This window comes from Mytilus galloprovincialis, chromosome 11, assembly GCF_965363235.1.
Source record: "Mytilus galloprovincialis chromosome 11, xbMytGall1.hap1.1, whole genome shotgun sequence".
Classification (NCBI taxonomy): Eukaryota; Metazoa; Mollusca; class Bivalvia; order Mytilida; family Mytilidae; genus Mytilus; species Mytilus galloprovincialis.
In genome coordinates, this window is record NC_134848.1 from 55,481,729 (window position 1) to 55,489,370 (window position 7,642).

At 32.0% G+C, this 7,642-nt stretch overlaps 1 long non-coding RNA gene across 1 annotated transcript; it reads right to left on the reverse strand.

The window, feature by feature from the left end:
- Window positions 1–1,063: 1,063 nt before the first annotated feature.
- LOC143051243 (uncharacterized) lies at window positions 1,064–6,818 on the reverse strand. Its single transcript, XR_012970667.1, has 3 exons — window positions 6,197–6,818; window positions 2,821–2,886; window positions 1,064–2,487 (listed from the first exon to the last, which is right to left on the reverse strand). It is a non-coding gene; the product is annotated as an uncharacterized LOC143051243 (long non-coding RNA).
- Window positions 6,819–7,642: the final 824 nt, after the last annotated feature.

The following is a 7,642-nucleotide window of genomic DNA, read 5'->3' on the forward strand; positions in this document are numbered from 1 at the left end:
GATATCGGATATGTTCCTTACGTCGTAACTACAATCCCCTTTCCTTTCATAAAAGTGACCTACCGAATTAGACTATTTACCGGATTTGTTATCTTATAAGCAACATGACGAGTGCTACATGTAGAACAGAAACTGCTTACCCTAGGTTTTGGTGGGGTTCGTGTTGTTTATTCTTTAGTTTTCTATGTTGTGTCATGTGTACTATTGTTTGTCTATTTGTCCTTTTCATTTTTAGCCATGACGTTGTCAGATTATTTCCGATTTATAAGTTTGATTGTCCCTCTGGAATTTTTCGTCCCTCTTTGATGAAAAGAACACAGGATAATCAGTATTTTTTAACGAATAAGATACAAATATTGTACAAAAGTATGATACAATTTATTATGTTTGTTTCTCTGACGCACACTCATACTTTGTCTCAGAATGTATTGGACATATTAGAACATAAATACGTTTCTCCCCTCATTGTTGGACCTGAATTAAACGATTTATTGTGCCCTTAAAAGCGTGTGATTTTTTTCAACTGCGGACATGTTTTCTATTAAACACTACTTTGACTAAATCTGTGATTGCCAAACAATGGACGAAGAGTCTAACCAGTTTTGCAAATTTCTTTCAATATGTTGTTCGGCTTATAACCTTTCACAAACAAAAGAACGTACAGGTTTTAGGACTAAATATAACATTTGTAATTCTTCCCGAGTCTTAGGTTAAATTATATTTATAACGTATATTAGTTAAAAAAATCTTTTGCATTGATAAATAATAAATAAATACTTTTTTCAAGCTCTAACGTATTATTTCTATTTGTAATGCATTAGATTCGTAATAACAGTACTGTAGTTGAAGAGTTGTCACCGCCAATTTTGAAATGACGGCTGCAAATTCCCGTTATAGTGTCTACGGTGCGCTTCTTCAACAAAACTGTATTTGCGACCGTTAAATCGGCGGTGGCAACTCTTAAATTCATTACTGTTATTCTATCAATGGATAACTAATAATTACTTTATGTCTACGCACGTACACTGTCCATCTAGATATCCGATGAAAAATTAACAAAAACTATAACAACATTACTGTATTGTGCTTGATGGTCTTTTAAAGAAAAAAAATGAATAATTAATTTCGAATAAAATACTACAGTGAGTAATGTTGTATGATATAAAATAAAATTCATTTTCCAGCTAAATACTTTTAATGACGTCTTTCGTAATCTATGCAACACACTTAAGAGCCAGACGATAATTTATAATCTGAATCCTGCCGGATATCCATAGGCTGTACTTCTATCAAATCCATAAACAATAACTCCAAATAATGCAGTCTTTGACACATGACGTATTTTGTAAACTGAAAGACCAGCCATTTTTTTAATAACAATTGTAAAACTTTCGTTACGTGCCATTATTACAGTAGATTCAACAGCCAAAAGGTTACCAACAAATCGAAGTCCGTCGACACCCGATGTTTTTATTATGATCGATATGTAATTTGTGTATGAAAGAACCTTTGGTGGTGCAATCACATACTCTTTTGAAAAATGATCTATTCCCGGAACAATCGACATAGCCATACCTGTGTTTTTAAATATTATAAACATAGACAAAAGGATCGGATGGGATGCAGATACGTAATAGGACTTGGCAGATAAATCTACCTCTATGTTATCTCCATGCACAGTAATTGGCCCTGATGAAGTAGCCTTTATGGTTGTGGTGGTATTTTCATTTTGGCTTACGATTCGGATTCTGATACTGGACGCCGATTGGAATAGCGGTATGATAAAATTGCGACTCCATTTATCAGCAGAAATCAGACTTTCGCACACAGTATCCGAGACATAGTCACAAAATTCTTCACATCCGCGGTCTTCTTTAAAATAAACATGTTTATTTCCTGATACAACAACAATCTGTTTGTTTGCAGAAATTTTTGTTCCAGTAAGATTGGCATCTGTATTGATGTTAAAGCCTTCCAAATAATCAAGAACCAATTTAAACGTCTGTCCAGGTTTTATAGTTGCACCTCCAACTGATATATCACTGACTGACGCAGACTCTATATAAATTGTAGTGTTTGTAGCTGAAGCCATTATACCACAGTTTTGTTGGTTGGTTGCATATGTTGTAAGTGAGTATTCTGTTCCTAATTTATTGAAGGGTAGTACAATAAAACTTGACGATTCACATTTACGTGATCCATAGTTACAATTCGATTTATGGAACATTTCAACAACTGTAATCAGTTGATCAGCCGATATCATAACGGTTGTAAATGTTCTACCTGTTTCTGAATTCATTACTAAGCTTGGAATGTCAATGTATGCAACACCCGTGTTAATGACTACAGTTCTATTAATTTCTGCATATTCTGAGATGATATCAACATCAGTGGGCGTGTCTGCTGTGATTATAAACTGCACATTAAAGTTGTACGAGTCTGTATGTTGTATTGGGAACATTGTATAAAATAGTTTGCCTTTGTGATCTGAAAGAGAGAAAATCATCATTCAAAACCATATTTAACATTAATTTGGTTTTTGATAATGACCTGTCTACAGGGTGATATTTAGTGATACAAAAGAGTTAGTTTTGATGATTTACTTTCAGTTAAGGACATTATTATTCCTTAATCAACATTTTATTTAACTCAAAATTTCAAACAGTAACATAACCCGTTAATTATCCAATGATGATTGTTTACGTGTACCATGTATTTGTTTTTAGAATGATTCGTGTTACTGTTGTCCCCAAAAACAAACTGAAAACAATTAGTTCATCATGTTCATGTGATATTAAATATGCAAAATGTATATTTTACCTAGGGTATTCTTTTTGGGTGAAGATTCACTGTCCCTGTTGGCGACATTGCTATCATATAATGAATCTGAAATAAATAAAGTAAAATTCATGCGTTTCAGATGATATCAGGTATATAAATTGTTTGACTTTGGAAGGCAAATTTTGAATCCTCACGGAGAGACGATGAAGGAAATGGCACCGTAAATCAACAAGAAATGAAAACAAACAAGGATTTGATAGACATGCAAAATAGGAGGTGAAATATAGAAATACACTTTTAAAACATATATCATTGCACTATTTTATCTTTATCTATAATCCGGCTTCCTCCACCAATAAAAACTGTCCGCCACGAAATTGCCTAAATGCGGTGCTTAAAAGATAAAGCGCACACAAAAATCTTTATCCATAAAATACATGTAACAATTCCATTGAGCGGTACTTGTTTGCGATGAAGACAGGGGTTATTTTAAATAATCAGGATTAAGCTGGTCATACTCGGACTATAGGCACCTTCATTAAAAAATTCTCATTAGGCTACACCAATTTGTTCGAGGGACCCGCCCGTACATATGTTTTTTGAACAGATGTTTTTATTATGTTCCCGCTTCCTACATCCGAAAAAGTAATCGTGTCTAGTTCTCGCCCATTTTTGTAAACAGCGATTCCAGCATATTATCATTTATTTTCTTCCCCTAACTATTATTCCCCTGCAAAATCATGCTTAATTTAGTTGTAAGAGTAAAGTAAACAGAAGAAGCGTTTCTTTGAACTGCAATATTGTTTGACGGCAGAACAAAACCCGCTGCATGCCTATGAACCTTTGACGACACAGGAGTCTCCCGTGTATAAGTTGTCGTTTGTTGATGTGGTTCATAGGGATTTCCACCTTTGTATATATATTAGATCGTTGGTTTTCCTGTTTGAATTTTTTCACACTAGTCATTTTGGGATCCTTTACAACTTACAGTTTGGTCTTATTCACAGCCATGCGTTGAAGTCCAGACTTTTAATACATTATCAGGTTGGGCGACATAAATGGAAAGTTCCTTAAATGAGAGACTGTTCCTATGAAAACATGGACAAGGGGTCATTTCTCTATTGCCGAAAATAGAGAAGACAACTCATCCTAATTAAATATCTTTTCTAAGAGAGGTGTCCAATATTTATTTTATAATAAAGATTAAATGAAGATATGTTAAAGTTCAGTAATATTACAACGTTCTTGGACATGTGTTAACCATATACATGAAATAATACCAGATAGAAGTATGTTCTTTAGGAAAAGGTTCTTTCATTGATATACATGAATTTCCTTTTGTACTCAAATGTTGTTTTAACAAAAAGTACTATTATATCATCTGCAATGTTCCCCTCACAAAAGGGATAATTCAATCATCGTTTGTTCCAATCCTGATTATGATATGGATGGAGAACTGTCTCATCGGTATTCATACCACATCTTATCAATATACAAAGTGTCAAAAAGAAAAAGAAAATAATATGAGCCTCTGAAACGATATAGACACAAACAACCAACATTAAACAAAAACTAAACTAAAATGAACACACATCAACGAACAGCTGGAGGTGAAAATCTTTGTTTTGGAAAAATGAGCAGTTCCTGCGTCTTGCAAATCACCCGCCATGTTGCTAGTTATAAATCATATGCGGTGAAGGAGGAAAGACATCTATGACAAATCAATGGAGATAAGCTAAAGCAGTAAGAATAATTTTTCAATTACTTTTTAATAAGCAAGAAAACAACACTTCAACAGTTGGTGAATCAAGTTTTATACCATCTTGTGTTGACTTATATTGTCAAAACCTGTTAATTTATATTTACAAACAAATTATAATCGCCCTATTTGACTTAAAAGCGTCGCTTCAAAAATTTGCAAATTAAAATATTTTTTTTATTAAAATTTTAAAATTGCTCGCTCGATTCAATATTTTGAGTCGAAAAATTCATAGAACGATAAATTAAATTGGTGTCGCCTTACATGCTATAATTTTATAACGACAGTTTTATCTGTCCTATGGTATATTGTATTTTTTGTCATGTTGTAGAAAAAAGCGAAGACAATATTAAAATCTACCGTACACACATCTGTCTTAGATACTATAATGTTTAAAAGGCAACAAAAGTATATCATTGTACGAGATACATAAATCGATAAAGAAAATAAAACAAATCCGGGCTACAAACTGAAACTGAGGGAAACACATCAAATATAGGAGAACAACAACACAATAGAAACACTAAAATACAACACACACAGAACCAAACAATGATATAACAATAGCCATTTTCCTGATTTGATATCGGTTATTTTAAGAAAAATGATGGGTTGAACCTGTTTTTGTGTAATTTTTTTTTCTGGTGTATATATGAGTAAAAAGATACAGAATAGACAACTTGATATTAGTATATAATAATTAGTATATAATAATAAAAACTCGCAAGAAGATTAATTTGTTGGGTCAGACTTATGTGTGAACGGACGAAAATAAGGACTGACAAAGATCAGCTGATATTGCTATATTGGATAGGAAATCAGCAATTAATATGGTAGTAAATTCAAAACTAGAAAACTTTCAAATCGGAATATCAGATGAATCACTAATGACACAGAATCTGTATGAATATGCTGAAACATGTATTAATAGCAAATGACAAATTTCTGAATGTTTCTTGGCATATCAAGCAAGATGTTAAGGCAGACCTATAAGTGCGGATATATACATATATAAAGTATTTGTATGCTCTTTACTTATATGATGTAAAGACTAAAATAATGTTCAGGACTAATATTTTTGGCTTGTGGTATCTTAACTAAATTGAAGTGAGCAGCTTAACCTTCTATGTGCAATTGCACGGCATTGAATAAAAAAAACAAAATACTTCTTTTCTTTTAAATCTTATTTTTTTCGTCCAACTGTTACCCATTGTTGGCCGCTGTATTGAATAGAAAAGGCAACAAAGAAGAAAAAAATATTGAGTGTTGATTATATTACTAGATACGTAAAAATTATTTACCATTTTATCATTTTTTTTTAAATTCAATACTCACTAATCCTACACTTTTGCGATATAACTATCTGTTCAACAAGTCTGACATGCTTTCAAAATTATATGAATATCATAAATACATCACAGTCACGTCAATTTCGCTTTCATGCAGAAAAAAACCTCAAGAAAATGGTAGATTGAATCTACTTTTATAATGTTCTGCAGGTACGTTATATTGGCATAATTAAGCAGAGAGAAGCTCACAATAACTTAATAACATGACAATAATGTAACCCAGCAGCAAAACTTGGTTAAATACATTAATATTTTTCAACTAAACTAACTGAAAAATTCAACTGAGTGAAATAACAAATTTGTTTACCTTTCACTTGTTCTAAGAGTCCTTTGAATTTTCCCGACAATTTTCCAATTCGTGTCGCATCTGTGTTCTTAGAATCGCTACTATTATAATTCTCTGTAAGAACTGCATCTATTTCATTTTTGACATACTGTAATGTAGATCGGATATCAGAATGCATGATGTTTCTAAAACGACGTACTCGCCTAGATAATGATTTGTTTAGTTTCCTTTCAATTGTCTTTTGCATCAATATTGAATTATTGCGAAGCACGTCATTCGTGAAAGTATCCATTGATGTTCTGAACTCTTCGATTGCTTCGTTAATTTTACTTTCCAGCTTATATTGAATATTATTAGATTCTAGTACTAGCTTTTCAGTTATCACATTTTTTATTTCATTTTGCATAAATGATTTTAGTTGCTCTCCAAGGTTTGACATATCAAGTTCTGCCATCACCGGCGTTTTTACTTTGTTAAGAAGAGGCACATATGTTTTATCCGCTGATGCAGACGTATATACATTTTGCAGGTACCCTATTGCAAAAAACGATATAAGTAAAACATGCATGCATCCTTTTTTTAAAGCCATGGTTTTAATAACTTTACGTTGATAAACTTAGAGAGAACGATCCAAACCACTCTATTGTGTTTGCTACAAAGAGTTGAAAAGAAAAAAGCAATGCGCTGAATACCGACTTTCCAGGTGTACCTAATGATGATTGAAATACAGTTTTTGTGTCTGGTTACTGTCGATTCTTTAATTAACTTTCTTAAAAGACCACAAAAAAGAAGCTTTACAAACAGAATAGAGTAAACTATCAAGCCATGTTTATATTCAACGTCTTTGCCTGTAGTCATGTGATCCGACTTTAAAATAAAACAAAATATACAATATATCTACAGAATATGTCTCAAATAGATTATTTCTGTTCAACAAAGTTTGATTAAACTATCTTGTTATAAACATTATTAACTTCTTTATATTGCATGTCTAAAAGAGATTGTGCTTAATTAATAATAAATAACTATATACTTCAAATGCAATATGGTTTTATCGGCAATTTCGTGCTTTGTTTGAATTAAAACTTTTTAATTTTGAGCGTAATTTATGAGTCTATTGTTGATAAACAAGCATCAGCGGCAAAAAATCATTAATCTTTTAACTAAAATAATTTTTGTTTTGGTTAAAATAAAAATAGTGATATTACATGTAATATCATTTTAAGATTGTGCAAAAAAAGAATATGTAAAAGCCTCAAAGTCATGGTATAAATACAAAGAAAACAACTATCAACCAGAAACAAAATGACGTGGAGGGTTTGTTTTTGCTAAAAAGCTGTATCATGTATATTTTCTTATTTCGAATGTTCTGCAACTTATAAATGCAATTTACTAATTTATATATTATGTTTATCTACTAAACAACTTGCCAAAAGACAGAAAGCCGACGTTTTTCTGGTGCAGAAA